At 40.3% G+C, this 15,895-nt stretch overlaps 1 non-coding gene across 1 annotated transcript; it reads left to right on the forward strand.

Moving 5' to 3' along the window:
• The first annotated feature begins 12,181 nt into the window (after positions 1-12,181).
• Positions 12,182-12,285, forward strand: LOC112724149 (small nucleolar RNA R71). Its single transcript, XR_003163327.1, has one exon. It is a non-coding gene; the product is annotated as a small nucleolar RNA R71 (small nucleolar RNA).
• Positions 12,286-15,895: the final 3,610 nt, after the last annotated feature.

Below are 15,895 nucleotides of genomic sequence, written 5' to 3' on the forward strand. Positions count from 1 at the left end.
TCACTAACGTTGGAATGAACCCACACAAGCCACTATGAGCCACGTTAACTCCCACGTTAACTTAGTTAACGTGGAAGCTAACGTGGATAAGGGAATGATGAGCCAACATTAGTGACACTCACCTTTGTCACTAACGTTGGAGATGGCTAGCATTGCTACGTTAGAAGCCACGTTAACCTAGTTAACGTTGACTCTAACGTGGGAAATAGGGGCACATTGGAATGTTAGTGACAAAGGTAAGTGTCACTAACGTTCTCGAAGGATTGGCAAGCAAACGTTAAGAGCCACGTTAACTAAGTTAACGTGGACTCTAACATAATAAAGAGGGAGGCTTCTCAACGTTATTGGGAAAGGTAAGCCCCAATAACGTGTGCGAAGGACCAAGAGGCAACGTTAGTGGTAATATTTATGCCATTAACGTTGAGGTTAACGTGGCTCATACTTGGGTGAGGAACGTTAGTGAAAAAGGTGATTGTCACTAACGTTCTCGAACCACACTTTCACTTAACGTTAACACCACTAACGTCCTGAGCCAAGGTCCCTACCCACTTCACATTTTCTCTCTGAAAGTAAAGCTAAGCCCAAAGAAGAAAAGAATTGCTTCAAACTCAAGATCCAAAAGCCCATACCCAAGACTTGAAGAGCCAACTAGAAGATCAGAAGAGTAGTATATATAGGAGTAACTTTGAATTAGTTTGAGAGCTGGAAACTTTAGGGAGCCTTTGGCCTAGAATTACTCTCTGTATTTTACTTTCTCTGCACTTCTAGTTTATTTTCAGCATGTATTCTCCATCTTTGTTTTTATTTTCCAGAGCTATGGACAACTAAACCCCTTTCATTGGGTTAGGGAGCTCTGTTGTAATTTGATGGATCAAATTTAGTTTTCATTCTCCTTCTTCTATCTTTTCTCTTGATTTTACTAGAAAGCTTTCGATCTTCATCCAATTGGGTTGTTATCTTGGAAAAGAAGCTATTCATACTTGGATCTTTTCTGAACCTTGAAAGAGGAATGAAGGGATCATGCTAGAAATGCTTTCTCATGCTGGACCAAATTGGGTGTGGATGGATATGTGACTATAATCCTTCCAACAATTGATTTGAAAAATGCATGTGGTATAATCAGTGACCATACTTCATCTCTTCTCATGAGCAATTGACCAAGGAATTGGCTATTGATCAAGATTTGAGAGATTGAATTACAAGGAATTGTAATTCGATCACTTAAGATTGCCAAGGAGATCAATGAATGCATTGATTGAGGAAGAGATGAAAATGAACTTGATCCGGAGAATGCAACATCTCTTGAGCCCAATGAACTCCCAATTTCTGATCTTACCCATTCTCTTTAATTTCTGCCATTTACTTTTATGAGCAATTATCTCATTTCCATTTAAGACTCTGCAATTTGCTTTCCGCCATTTACATTCAGCTCTTTATTTCCAGCATTTACTGTTTCTGCCATTTACTTTCCCACCATTTAATTTTTTGCAATTCTCAACTCAAATTCTGATTCGTTCAACTAGAACATTCCTTTAATTAAAGTTGCTTGATCAATCAATCTCTGTGGGATTCGACCTCACTTTATTGTGAGGTTTTACTTGACGACGAATTTGGTACACTTGCCGAAGGAAATTTGTTGCGAGATAAGTTTTCCGCGTATCAGGCATGCCCACGTTAAGGGCCACGTTAGTTATACTAACGTGGACCATTAACGTGGAAGAGAGGGACAAAGAGCAACGTTATTGGTAAAGGTGAGTGCCAATAATGTTTGCGAAGGGCTAAGAGGCTACGTTAGTGGTTACATTAGTACCACCAACGTTGAAGTTAACGTGGATCAACTAGTTTGGAACGTTAGTGATAAAGTTATCGTCACTAACGCTCTCGAACCCAAGTTTACACTTAACGTTAACGCCACTAACGTCCAAACTAACTTTCCATCATGCCTAACTCACACTTTCTTTGCAAGAAAAGCTAAGCCCACTAAACCCCTTTTCATTGGGTTATGGAGCTCTATTGTAATTTGATGGATCAATAATAGTTTTCATTATTCTTCCTCTTTCTTTTCTCTTGATTTTACTAGAAATCTTTTGTTCTTCATACAATTGGTTAGCTATCTTAGAAGATAAGCTCTCCATAATTGGATCTCCTCGGAACCTTGGAAGAGGAATGAGGAGATTATGCTAGAAATGCTTTCTCATGCTGGACCAAATTGGGGTTTGGATGGATATAGTGACATATAATCCTACCAACACTTTGATTTGGGAATGCATATGGTATAATCAGTGACCAAACTTCATCTCTTCCCATGAGCAATTAAATCAAGGAATTGGGCAATTGTTCAAGCTTAGAGAGATTGGGTTGCCAAGGAATTGGGATCCAATCACTTAAGATTTCCAAGGAGATCAATGAATGCATTGATTGAGGAAGAGATGAGAATGAACTTGATCCGAAGAATGTAACATCTCCTAAGCCCAATGAATTCCCCATTCTCTTTATTTTCTGCCATTTACTTTTTTGCTAATCTCCCCAAATCCCCATTTAAGATTCTGCAATTTACTTTATGGCATTTATATTCCGCCATTTATTTCCAGCACTTACATTTTCAGTTATTTACTTTCCCGCCATTTAACTTTCTGCAATTACTCAACTCAATTTCTGCTTAGCTCAACTAGAACATTCTTCTAATTAAAGTTTCTTGACCAATCAATCCCTGTGGGATTCGACCTCACTCTATTGTGAGTTTTTACTTGACGACAATTCGGTATACTTGCCGAAGGGAAATTTATTGAGAGACAAGTTTCCATGATGGATTGTAGGTGTCACCATAAACTTCACTTGATCCAGAACCTTGGTTGTGCACATATTGAATTTGTTCCTACTGCTGATCTTCCTGGTTCTCTTTATTCTGCCCCTATGTGGTTGGTGGTTGGTTTGTGACATTCACTGATGCAACTTGTAAGCTATCAATTCTCTTTGCCATTTGTTCAAATTGTTACTGAAATTGCTGCTGCATCATCTTGTTTTGAGCTAGGATTATGTCCACTCCTTCTAATTCTAGCACTCATTTCCTTTGTGATGGTTGGCGTTGTCTCTGATAAGCAAAGAAATATTGATTGTTTACCACCATATCAATGAGGTTTTGAGCCTTCTCTGCTGTCTTCATCAATTGTAAGGAGCCTCCTACTGAATGATCTAGTGCCTCATGAGCCTTAAGAGTCAAACCTTCATAGAAATTTTGAAGAATGTCCCATTCATTAAACATTTTAGGGGGACATTTTCTAATCAGGGCCTTGTACCTCTCCCATGCCTCATAGAGAGATTATACATCCATCTGTGTAAAAGTTTACACCTCAGTCTTGAGCCTGATGATCCTTTGAGGTGGGTAGAACTTGGCCAAGAATTCATTCACTAGATCCTCCCAGCTAGTGATGCTTCTTTGTGGAAAGGTTTCAAGCCATTGAGCAGCTTTGTCCCTCAATGAGAATGGGAACAGCAGCAATTTATATGTTTCTGGATGCACACCATTAGAATTCACTATATCACAAATCCTCAGAAAGGTAGATAAGTGTTGGTTTGGATCCTCCAAAGGGCTTCCTCTATATGAGCAATTGTTCTGTACCAATGTGATGAGCTGGGGCTTCAATTCAAAGTTATTTGCATTGACATTTAGGGTAAGGATGCTACTCCCACAATGCCTTGGGTTAGCAAATGTGTAAGAAGCCAAGACTCTTCTCTGAGGTGGATTGTTGTTGGCCATTCCTTCTGGTGGATTGGAATTGGAGGGGTTCCCTTCCATTTTGTGGTATTCTTCCTCAGATTCTTCTTCTCCAACAACACTTTTCCCTCTTGCTTCTCTTCTTAATCTCCGGAGAGTTCTTTCATCTTTTTCACAAAAGGTGGGTATAGCTCTCCTTGTCTCTGACCTACAAATAGACACAAGAAACACACAAAACCAGAAAAACCAGGAACACTGCACTCTATTGCTAGAGTGAGTTTATGGTTAGCATAAGCAGAAATTCAAGCAGTTAGTGTATTAGTTAAAAATAAAGAAAAAAATAAAGAAAAATGCTTAATCTAGACCACCACCTTACTTAATCATTGTCAATCTAATTCAATCCCCGGCAATGGCGCCAAAAACTTGATGTGTGGAAAACGATCCAATACAAAACTCACCGGCAAGTGTACCGGGTCGCATCAAGTAATAATAACTCACATGAGTGATGCGGGGAAAACTTGTCTCACAACAAATCTCCCTTCGGCAAGTGTACCGAATTTGTCGTCAAGTAAAAACTCACAATAGAGTGAGGTCGAATCCCACAGGGATTGATTGATCAAGCAACTTTAATTTGAAGAATGTTCTAGTTGAGCGAATCCAGAATTTGGGTTGAGAGTTGCAGAAAATAAAATGGCGGGAATGTAAATAACGGAAAAGTAAATGCTAGAATTAAAGGACTGGAAGCAAATGACTAAAAGTAAATTGCAGAATTGTAAATGGGAATGGGGGATTTGCTCATAAAAGTAAATGGCAGAAATTAAAGAGAATGGGTAAGATCAGAGATGGGGAGTTCATTGGGCTTAGGAGATGTTGCAATTCTCCGGATCAAGTTCATTTTCATCTCTTCCTCAATCAATGCACTCATTGATCTCCTTAGCAATCTTAAGTGATTGAATTACAATTTCTTGCAATTCAATCTCTCAAATCTTGATCAATAGCCAATTCCTTGGTCAATTGCTGATGAGAAGAGATGAAGTATGGTCACTGATTATACCACATGCATTTCCCAAATCAAATATTGAGAGGGTTATAGTCACATACCCATCCAAACCCAATTTGGTCCCGCATGAGAAAGCATTTCTAGCTTGATCTCTTCATTCCTCTTTCAAGGTTCAAAAGAGATCCAAGTTTGAATAGCTTCTCTTCCAAGATAACTACTCAATTGGATGAAGATCGAAAGCTTTCAAGTAAAATCAAGAGAAAAGATAGAAGAAGAATAATGAAAATTAGTATTGATCCATCAAATTACAACAGAGCTCCCTAACCCAATGGAAGGGGTTTAGTTGTTCATAGCTCTAGAAAATGACAACAAAGATGGATAATACATCATAAAACTAGAAAATGCAGAGAAAGTAAAATACAGAGAGTAGTTCTCCTTTTTCCAGCCTCCAGAACTCCTTTTACAATTCAAAGCTACTCCTATATATACTACTCTTCTCAGCTTCTAGTTTACTCTTCAAGTCTTGGGCCTTTGGATCTTGAGTTTGAAGCAGTTCTTTTCTTCATTTGGGCTTGGCTTTACTTGGAGAGAGAAAGTGCTAAGTGGGCAGAGACTTCAGCTCAGGGCGTTAGGGGTGTTAACATTTAGTGAAAGTATAAGTTCGAGAACATTAGTGACACTTAACATTTTCACTAACGTTCCAATGTACCCCTTTGCCTCACGTTAGAGCCCACGTTAACTATGTTAACATGGCTTCCAATGTGGCCTTGCCAAACTTCGAGAACGTTAGTGACACTCAACATTGTCACTAACGTTCCAATGTGCCCCTTTTTGCTTCACGTTAAAGCTCCACGTTAACTAGGTTAACGTGGCTTCTAACGTGGCCTTGCCAACCTTCGAGAACGTTAGTGACACTCAACATTGTCACTAACGTTCCAATGTGCCCCTAGATCTCACGTTAGAGTCCACGTTAACTAGGTTAACGTGGCTTCTAACGTGGCCATTCTTAGCCATCCCAACGTTAGTGACAATGTTGAGTGTCACTAACGTTGGCTCATCATTCATTCCTCATCGTTAGCTTCCACGTTAACTAAGTTAACGTGGAAGTTAACGTGGCTCCTTGGGGGGTTGTGTGGTTGCTTCCAACGTTAGTGACAATGTTGAGTGTCACTAACATTGGCGACAACTCTCACTTTTTACGTTAGCTCCCACGTTAACCAATTTAACGTGGGAGTTAACGTGGTGTGTTGCATCCTTAGGCCAATGTTAGTGACAATGTTGAATGTCACTAACGTTGGCTTCTCTTCCCCCTTTAACGTTAGAGGCCACGTTAACTAGGTTAACGTGGGCTCTAACGTGGCCACTCATGAGTGTTTGCCAACGTTAGTGACAATGTTAAGTGTCACTAACGTTGGCTCAACTTCCCTCTTCCACGTTAGAGTTCACGTTAACTTAGTTAACGTGACTCTTAACGTGGGCAATGATGGCTATGAGAGTGTCATTGGCAATCACTTTTCTCATTAACCTTGCAAGTTTCCTCCCTTTCCTTGCTTTCTTTGGTCCTGAAATCAAGCAATAGAGTGCATCAAAGTTCTAGTCCAAGTCATGGGCAATGCAACATACAATTTGTCACTAAACTTATGCAAAATCCTCATGAAATAATGTAAAATGCATTATGTATGCTTGAGTCAAGGTGTAAGTGAATATCTACCCAAAACTAGCTTATTTTCTAAGGAAATGCATGAAACTAACCTAAAAATAGTAAAGAAAAGGTCAGTGAAACTGGCCAAGATGCCCTGACATCACAACACCAAACTTAAAGCTTGCTTGTCCCTAAGCAAGTACTGGAACAAGAGAATGATGAATGGAATATCCAGAGGAGTAAGTCATTCTTGTGGAAGTCATGTTACTGATTTTATGGTGGTTTCATGCATAGCAACTTAGGTTCATTCCATTACTGGCTTTCAGACCTTTATCATGTCCCGAAACACTTACTTTGTTTATATCCCATGAGACTTTTATTCATTGATCCTTTTATTGTGATTTCAAGGGTTATTTGTGTTATTTAGGCTAAGTGCTCTGTAAGGGGGCAACTCTTTAAGATAAGTTTTCAGCCAACACTCCCGAACCAGTTGGTTCAAGGTGCTAGGTGTTGAAGCACCCCTAAGGACTTACTCCCTCAAGTCTCTCCCCCATACATACACACCACAGGCATATAGTTTGTTTATTTTCTTTTTTTTTTTTTTTTTTGAGACCTTGGTGTCCAGCACCTCTTTGGGTTACTAAATGCTCTGTAGTGAGGGTTACTCTTGATAGTGGATTTTCAACTGATAATCCCGGGTTAGTTAACCCAAGTTACCAAGTGATAAAGCACCCCTGAGAGCTTATTCATCCAAGTAGATCCCTCACACAGGAGCACCACAGACACTTGTATCAAGGTCCAAACCATTGGTGCCTAGCCTTATTGCTTACTCTTTTTCTTTTGTTTTTCACTTCCATTATTCTTTCCCTTTTCTCTTATTAGGATCTTGTCATATGCTCAGTCTCATGGGTATATCCAAAGTCAAGTATTCAGGATAGATAGTTGTCCTCCTAACCTTGTGGTTGAACCAACTTAGCTAACTTATGACTACCCCAAAGATTCATGAATGCACTTCCACAATATGAACTCCACTCTAGTCTTTTAAAAACATAAACCTTCTCTTCTTCATTTGATTCAAAAGGAACAAGCATACAAGTAAGTTAAGTAAGGATGCAGCGACATAAAGACTAGCACACATAGACCTATTCAATACCACAAACTTAAAAGACATGATTGAAAAAGGTTTAACATAACATGGAAGCAAGTTCTATTTCATACAAGATCTTCCTTATTTTAAGACATAGAGAAAGATGGAACAAAGAAGGAACTCCACCACCTTTTACTGTTGTGGATGTCCATGCTCTTTTTCTTGCTTGTCCTCCTTGTTTCCTCTTGCATTTCCTCGCATTCGTGCTAATATTGCTTGCTTCCAATCCTCAAGTGCCTTCCTTACTGACTCATGACTCTCTTCCACCCTTTGTCTTTCTTTTCGTGCTAATTCATCCTTCATTTCGTCATACTTGGCTATTCCTGGATGCAATACTGGCAGCTCTCCCACTAAGTAGCCGAGTCTGGCTTGAGTGTTTATATGATGTGCTGTTTGGCTCATGTAAACTCCTTCTGCGAATGCCCTTTGCTCGTCCAATAGTTCTGCCTGTTCTATTTGTCTTCAATGCATCTCATGTATGTGTGCCCCTTGATGTGCTTGGATGTTGATTAGCCTCTGGGTGGATTCTTGTTGCTCGTTTTGCCTTTGTTCCATCCTGTTGAATGCTTCTCCCCATTGTTGTCCTTGGCTTAGTTGTTGTTCCATCATTTGCCTTTGCCACTCACCTTGCTGAGTCATCCATCTTGAAAGTGTTTCCTATTGCTGCCTCATCATCTGTAGTTGAAGCTCTTTCTGTGCTCCTTGGTTTTCCAAATATTGTCTAGATAAGCCATCAATGGCCTCCTGCAATTGGTGCATGTCCAAGGTCTGTTGTGCTTGACCCTCTGAGACTTGGCCTTCCACTACTTGAGGGGATGTCCTCTTCCTTTGCTTCTGTTGAGGCAGGGGGGATGCTGCAGCGTTCATCCTTCGGACCGTTATTGGAATGCCTTCCTTTATCCAAACGGGGTCCTCATCTTCAAAAACCACCCTAGCTTTCTTGCATATTTGGTAAATAGTGCTGGGGTAACCTAATGTTCCTCTTGAGTCGCTTTTCTCTGCCATCTTTCTAATGCCTTAAGCTATGATCTCATGAACTTTGATTTCTCCTCCCTTGAGTATACAATGCACCATTGTTGCTCTCTCGAGATTCACCTCCGAGTTGTTTGCAGCTGGGAGAATAGACCTCCTCACTAGCTCGAACTACCCCTTAGCTTCAGGAGTGAGGTCTGTTCTCTTAATGAACATTGGTTTATTTCCTGCACCCCTTTCCCAGTCAGCTCCTGGTACACAAAGGTCTCGTAAAAGCTGGTCATAATTGGGGTTGTTGTCCAATCTTGAGTGGTAACTTTCTTCTTCAAACGGTATAGACCGTAGCTTCAATGCCCTCATTACACTCATGGGACCAAAATCCACCATTGTTCCTCTCACAAAGCTTGTATATGACTCATCTTTCTTATCACATCTGACTGCATTTGCATAAAATTCTCTTATGAGATTTGCATTCACCTTAGTGACCGGGTCAGTGAGGAGCTCCCATCTTCTCCTTTCTACCTTCTCTGTGATTTCAGGGCATTCAGTCTTCTTAACTTGAAACCCCAGCTCATAGATGATTTCCTTATCAACCATCCACCCGTATTGCAACGCATGATGCAAGCTTCTAAATCTCTTCTCATCATATGGGTGTTCTTCCATGGGTTCCTTTCCCTCCCTTCTCTTAGAACTTGAAGATGCCATGAATGATGATTAATATGTGAAGGTGGTAAGGTTGTGGAGACTTTTGGTTGTTTAGGTTTTTATGGCAATGAAGAGAGTGAGAGGAGGAACGTTTATAATCAGATAGGGGGTGTATTGTACCGAAATAAAGAGTGGTGAAGGGTGTGTGATGACAATGAAGGGTGGTACGGACAAGGGTCGTTTATATAAAGAGGTTGTGAGAGAATGGAGGGTGTAGATTGATGAAGTGGTCACTTGATGGACGGTTAGGGTTATGCATGGCTAGAAGACAAGGATCATCACTTTATGATGGGGATTGCTCGGTCTTCTAGGGGTTCCATTTTTTTCAATGTTTCATGGCAACATTTTCCAATGTATTCCCTCTTTAGAACAAGTGTGTAACCCCTCCTCTTGTGGTGTCCGAACCTTCTTTGTTTGGTTGTCCAATCTATCCCTTTTTATGCTCCTTTTCCTTTCCTATAAAGATTTAAAATAAGGAAATTAATATCATAAAAAAAATTCAAACTCTACGGCTAGAATACAAGGGAAGAAAGGATTTGATTGTTTATTTATGAATTCCAACTAACTAACTAACTACTGGTGGGTCCTTATATGCATTTTGGTGGCACCATGGGGTGACACCAAACTTAGTTTGAAGTAATGTGATGAAAAGTTTTGTTCAAAGCTCCCAAGACTAGCATGCATCTTGGTTTGCTTTGAACACCAAACTTGTTCTTCACTATATACTGCATGATAAAGATTTCACCAAATGTTTGTCAAGTGTGGGTTGAAATTCATAAACATTGATTTATTCATTATTTTAAAAACATATAAAACATGGGTTGCCTCCCATGAAGCGCTTCTTTAGCGTCACTAGCTTGACATTTTTCCTTCATCAGGGTGGTTGGTAGTGCTTAAAATCCTCCCCTCTTGCTGTGGACTTGTATCCATTGGTTGGATCAATGATCTCCACATGTTCCAGGGAAAGAACTCTGTTGATAGTGAAGACCTTAGGTAACTGAGATGGTACAGTAGGGAGATTAGGGGGAATATCTGGGAAGTAAGCTGAGACAACTCTATCCCCTGGAGAGAAGTCTTCCGTAGGGATTTTCTTGTTCCTCCATTCCCTTGGTACCTTCTTCTTTGTTTCTTTTGAGGTTGCCTTCCCCTTGGTGACCTTTTTTTTCCAAGGAGTTGTGATGTTGTCTTCACATGCCTCTAGAGGTTTAGGTTCCTCCAACTTTTCCTTGAGCTGTGGCAATTGCTGTTTTCCTTGTTTATCAATTGAGGGGGTTTCAGAATGGACTTGCTGTGCTTCAGTGCTTGTCTCCTCCTTCAGTGTCTCTTTATCATTTGTGCTTAGTTCCTTGTCCTCTTGATCTGTTTCTTGTGAGAGTTTGAAGACATTGAAAGCTGAGTCATTCATCATGGATTCTCAATATTAGCTCCCCTTTCTCTACATCGATAAGTGCTCTGGCCGTAGCTAGGAATGGTCTTCCCAATATGATTGGGTGAGTGTGACTCTCTTCCATGTCCAGAATGACAAAGTCTGTTGGGAGAAAGTATTTCCCAACCTTTAGCAACACATTTTCCACCACTCCTATTGCTTGCTTTTGAGTTTTGTCAGCCAGTCTGATGATTACATCTGTGGACATTATCTCATTAATCTGCAGCCTCTTCACCAGGGATAAAGGCAGTAAGTTGATGCTGGCCCCCAAATCACATAGTACTCTATCGAACATAGTTTCACCTATGGCACAAGGGATGTGAAAACTCCCTGGGTCTCTTCTTTTTGTAGGCAGCTCAGGTTGAATAAGGGCACTACATTCCTTGTTCATCACTATAGTCTGGCCTCCTTTGAGGGAGCTTTTCCTGGGAAGAAGTTCCTTCATATACTTGATGAATGCAGGCATTTGTTGAATTGCCTTGATGAATGGTATGTTTACATGCAGAGATGCAAACAAGTCTAGGAACCTTGAGTATATTCTCTTTCCCACAGTACCATTGAGCAGTTGAGGGAAGGGAGCATAGAGCTTCAGCAACTCTTGTTGTGAAATTTCTGGTCCTTGGTGATTTCTATCATCCTCCTTTATTGAGTTGTCTTCAGGTTGTTTGCAAAGTTTGCCTTGCTTGTCTTCAGTCTCTTGATCACTCGTAGTGACCATTTTGTAATCTTCCCATCTTACTTTCTTTGCTTCTCCCTTGGGGTTTTTCTCCGTGTCACTTGGGAAGCTATCGGTGGGTTTGGGAATCTTCTCAGCTAAATATTCCACCTGGAATTCCAGCTTCCTAATGGTCTCCCCCTGGTTCTTAATATTGGCTCGCACTTCCTCTTTGAACACCTTATTTTCTTGAATCTCTTGGCATATTCCTTCAAGTAGGGCTTCAATCTTAGAGAGCTTGTCATCAATTGATGGGTGATTCGGAGTAGATGTGTTATTTTGGTTTTGATAAGCATATGAAGAAGTGTTGTTGTAGGGGTGTTGAGACGTCCTCTGTGTGAATTGCTGGTGAGCTGCATTGTTGTTGGAGTTGTAACGTCTCTGGTCTTGGTTTTGATCTTGCTCACTTCCCCACCCAAAGTTTGGGTGGTTTCTCCATCCAGGGTTGTAGGTTTTGGAGTATGGATCATAGTTTTTCCTTGGTGAATTTCCAATGTAGTTGGCTTGCTCTTGACTCCCCTCTGCTTCTTCATTCACTCCTTCTTGGATTGTTGATGAAGTGGAGATTGCTGCTACTTGGTTCATCTCCATCTTCTTGGTGAGGTTAGCCAGCTGCTGGGTAATGAGCTTATTTTGGGCCAACAGAGCATCTACATTGTTTAGCTCCATTACTCCTCTTGTGTTCCCTCTTTCGGAAGCATAGAAGTAGTCGTTCTCTGCTACTGTTTCAATAACATCTATGGCTTCCTCAATGGTCTTCTTCTTATTCAAAGATCCTCCAGATGAATGGTCTACAGCCTTCTTTGACTCATAAGAGAGCCCTTCATAGAAAATGTGCAGCTGCACCCATTCGTTGAACATGTCAGGTGGACACCTCCTTGTTAAGTCCTTGAACTTCTCCCATGCTTCATATAGAGTCTCACCATCTTGTTGCCTGAAAGTTTGGACCTCAGCTCTCAGCCTATTGATTCATTAAGGAGGGTAAAATCTTGCTAAGAATTTGTTCACCACGTCTTCCTAAGTTGTCAAGCTTTCCCTTGGGAAAGATTCCAGCCATTTGGCTGCCTTGTCCCTGAGTGAGAATGGAAATAAGAGCAGCCTATAGGCGTCAGGATGAACACCATTAGACTTCACTGTGTCACATATTCTCAGGAAGGTGGTTAAATGTTAATTGGGGTCTTCTTGAACACTTCCTCCAAACGAACAGTTGTTCTGAACAAGGGTGATGAGCTGTGGTTTAAGTTCGAAGTTGTTGGCATGGATTGTTGGCTTTTGGATGCTACTTCCATAATTGCCTGGGTTTGGATTGATGTAAGAGCCCAAAAATCTTCTATCCTCCCCAGCATGATTTGCTCTACCTCCTCCCCCATGGTTGTGATCTTCTTCTTCATGATGGTTTTCCATGTTGTCTTCCATGTTTGTTTCAAAGAATTCCTCTTCTTCCTCAGCACCAACCACTTTCTTTCCTCTTGCCTCCCTCCTTAATCTAAGGAAGGTCCTCTCAGGTTCAGAATCGAAGGAAGTTGAAGCCCCACTTCTTCTCCCTGTCATACAACCATCAAGTGCAAGCAAGAAAAGATAGGTGCAGAAAGTATTTGTGTTAGAATTACTGTTAGTTGTGGGTGATGCAATATATCAAACAGTTAGTGGGTTAGCAAATAGAATTAAAAATAACAAAGAAGAACAAAAGAGTAGAGGGGGAAGGGAAGAAGTTTAACTAAAACAAAAAGTAAATCACTCAAACAGAAAATGAAATTCACAAAATAAAAATGCTCAATCTAGTGATCTTCCAATGTAATCATTGTTGATGCACAATCAATCCCCGGCAACGGCGCCATAAACTTGATGCGGGAAAAACTTGTCTCACAACAAATCTCCCTTCGGCAAGTGTACCGAATTTGTCGTCAAGTAAAAACTCACAATAGAGTGAGGTCGAATCCCACAGGGATTGATTGATCAAGCAACTTTAATTAGAAGAATGTTCTAGTTGAGCGAATCCAGAATTTAGGTTGAGAGTTGCAGAAAATAAAATGGCGGGAATGTAAATAACAGAAAAGTAAATGCTAGAATTAAAGGACTGGAAGCAAATGACTGAAAGTAAATTGCAGAATTGTAAATGGGAATGGAGGATTTGCTCATAAAAGTAAATGGCAGAAATTAAAGAGAATGGGTAAGATCAGAGATGGGGAGTTCATTGGGCTTAGGAGATGTTGCAATTCTCCGGATCAAGTTCATTTTCATCTCTTCCTCAATCAATGCACTCATTGATCTTCTTGGCAATCTTAAGTGATTGAATTACAATTTCTTGCAATTCAATCTCTCAAATCTTGATCAATAGCCAATTCCTTGGTCAATTGCTCATGAGAAGAGATGAAGTATGGTCACTGATTATACCACATGCATTTCCCAAATCAAATATTGAGAGGGTTATAGTCACATACCCATCCAAACCCAATTTGGTCCAGCATGAGAAAGCATTTCTAGCTTGATCTCTTCATTCCTCTTTCAAGGTTCAAAAGAGATCCAAGTTTGAATAGCTTCTCTTCCAAGATAACTACTCAATTGGATGAAGATCGAAAGCTTTCAAGTAAAATCAAGAGAAAAGATAGAAGAAGAATAATGAAAATTAGTATTGATCCATCAAATTACAACAGAGCTCCCTAACCCAATGGAAGGGGTTTAGTTGTTCATAGCTCTAGAAAATGACAACAAAGATGGAGAATACATCATAAAACTAGAAAATGCAGAGAAAGTAAAATACAGAGAGTAGTTCTCCTTTTTCCAGCCTCCAGAACTCCTTTTACAATTCAAAGCTACTCCTATATATACTACTCTTCTCAGCTTCTAGTTTACTCTTCAAGTCTTGGGCCTTTGGATCTTGAGTTTGAAGCAGTTCTTTTCTTCATTTGGGCTTGGCTTTACTTGCAGAGAGAAAGTGCTAAGTGGGCAGAGACTTCAGCTCAGGGCGTTAGGGGTGTTAATATTTAGTGAAAGTATAAGTTTGAGAACGTTAGTGACGCTTAACATTTTCACTAACGTTCCAATGTACCCCTTTGCCTCTCGTTAGAGCCCACATTAACTATGTTAACGTGGCTTCTAACGTGGCCTTGCCAAACTTCGAGAACGTTAATGACACTCAACATTGTCACTAACGTTCCAGTGTGCCCCTTTTTGCTTCACGTTAAAGCTCCACGTTAACTATGTTAACGTGGCTTCTAACGTGGCCTTGCCAACCTTCGAGAACGTTAGTAACACTCAACATTGTCACTAACATTCCAATGTGCCCCTAGATCTCACGTTAGAGTCCACGTTAACTAGGTTAACGTGGCTTCTAACGTGGCCATTCTTAGCCATCCCAACATTAGTGACAATGTTGAGTGTCACTAATGTTGGCTCATCATTCATTCCTCATCGTTAGCTTCCACGTTAACTAAGTTAACGTGGAAGTTAACGTGGCTCCTTGGGGGGTTGTGTGGTTGCTTCCAACGTTAGTGACAATGTTGAGTGTCACTAACGTTGGCCACAACTCTCACTTCTTACGTTAGCTCCCACGTTAACCAATTTAACGTGGAAGTTAACGTGGTGTGTTGCATCCTTAGGCCAACGTTAGTGACAATGTTGAATGTCACTAACGTTGGCTTCTCTTCCCCCTTTAACGTTAGAGGCCACGTTAACTAGGTTAACGTGGGCTCTAACGTGGCCACTCATGAGTGTTTGCCAACGTTAGTGACAATGTTAAGTGTCACTAACATTGGCTCAACTTCCCTCTTCCACGTTAGAGTTCACGTTAACTTAGTTAACGTGACTCTTAACGTGGGCAATGATGGCTATGAGAGTGTCATTGGCAATCACTTTTCTCACTAACCTTGCAAGTTTCCTCCCTTTCCTTGCTTCCTTTGGTCCTGAAATCAAGCAATAGAGTGCATCAAAGTTCTAGTCCAAGTCATGGGCAATGCAACATACAATTTGTCACTAAACTTATGCAAAATCCTCATGAAATAATGTAAAATGCACAATGTATGCTTGAGTCAAGGTGTAAGTGAATATCTACCCAAAACTAGCTTATTTCCTAAGAAAATGCATGAAACTAACCTAAAAACAGTAAAGAAAAGGTCAGTGAAACTGGCCAAGATGCCCTGACATCAATGAGTGAGGTCGATCCCACAGGGATTGAAGGATTGAGCAATTTTAGTTAGGTGGTTGATTTAGTCAAGCAAACAAGTTTTGATTTGAGTGATTTGTATTCAACAGAAGCCAAATTGCACGAAATTTAAAGGGAGAGGGAGAATTGACAGTAAATTAAAGGGGAGAAGAAGTAAAGGAGCTGAATCTTAAAGTGCAAGTAATGTAAATGACATAAGCTTAGATTGCAAGAAATGTAAATAGATGAAGCTTAGAGTGAAAGAAATGTAAATTGCTTAAATAGTAAAGGGCTTTGGGAGCTGGGATCTCAGAAATTAAACAAGAGAATGTAAATAGAAATCAAGAGAAGTAAAATATGAATTGAAATTCAGTAGATCTCAAACAGAAAAGAAAAATTACTTGAAGAAGCAATACAGAAAGTGAATTCAAC

Source organism: Arachis hypogaea, chromosome 11 (assembly GCF_003086295.3).
Source record: "Arachis hypogaea cultivar Tifrunner chromosome 11, arahy.Tifrunner.gnm2.J5K5, whole genome shotgun sequence".
NCBI lineage: Eukaryota > Viridiplantae > Streptophyta > Magnoliopsida > Fabales > Fabaceae > Arachis > Arachis hypogaea.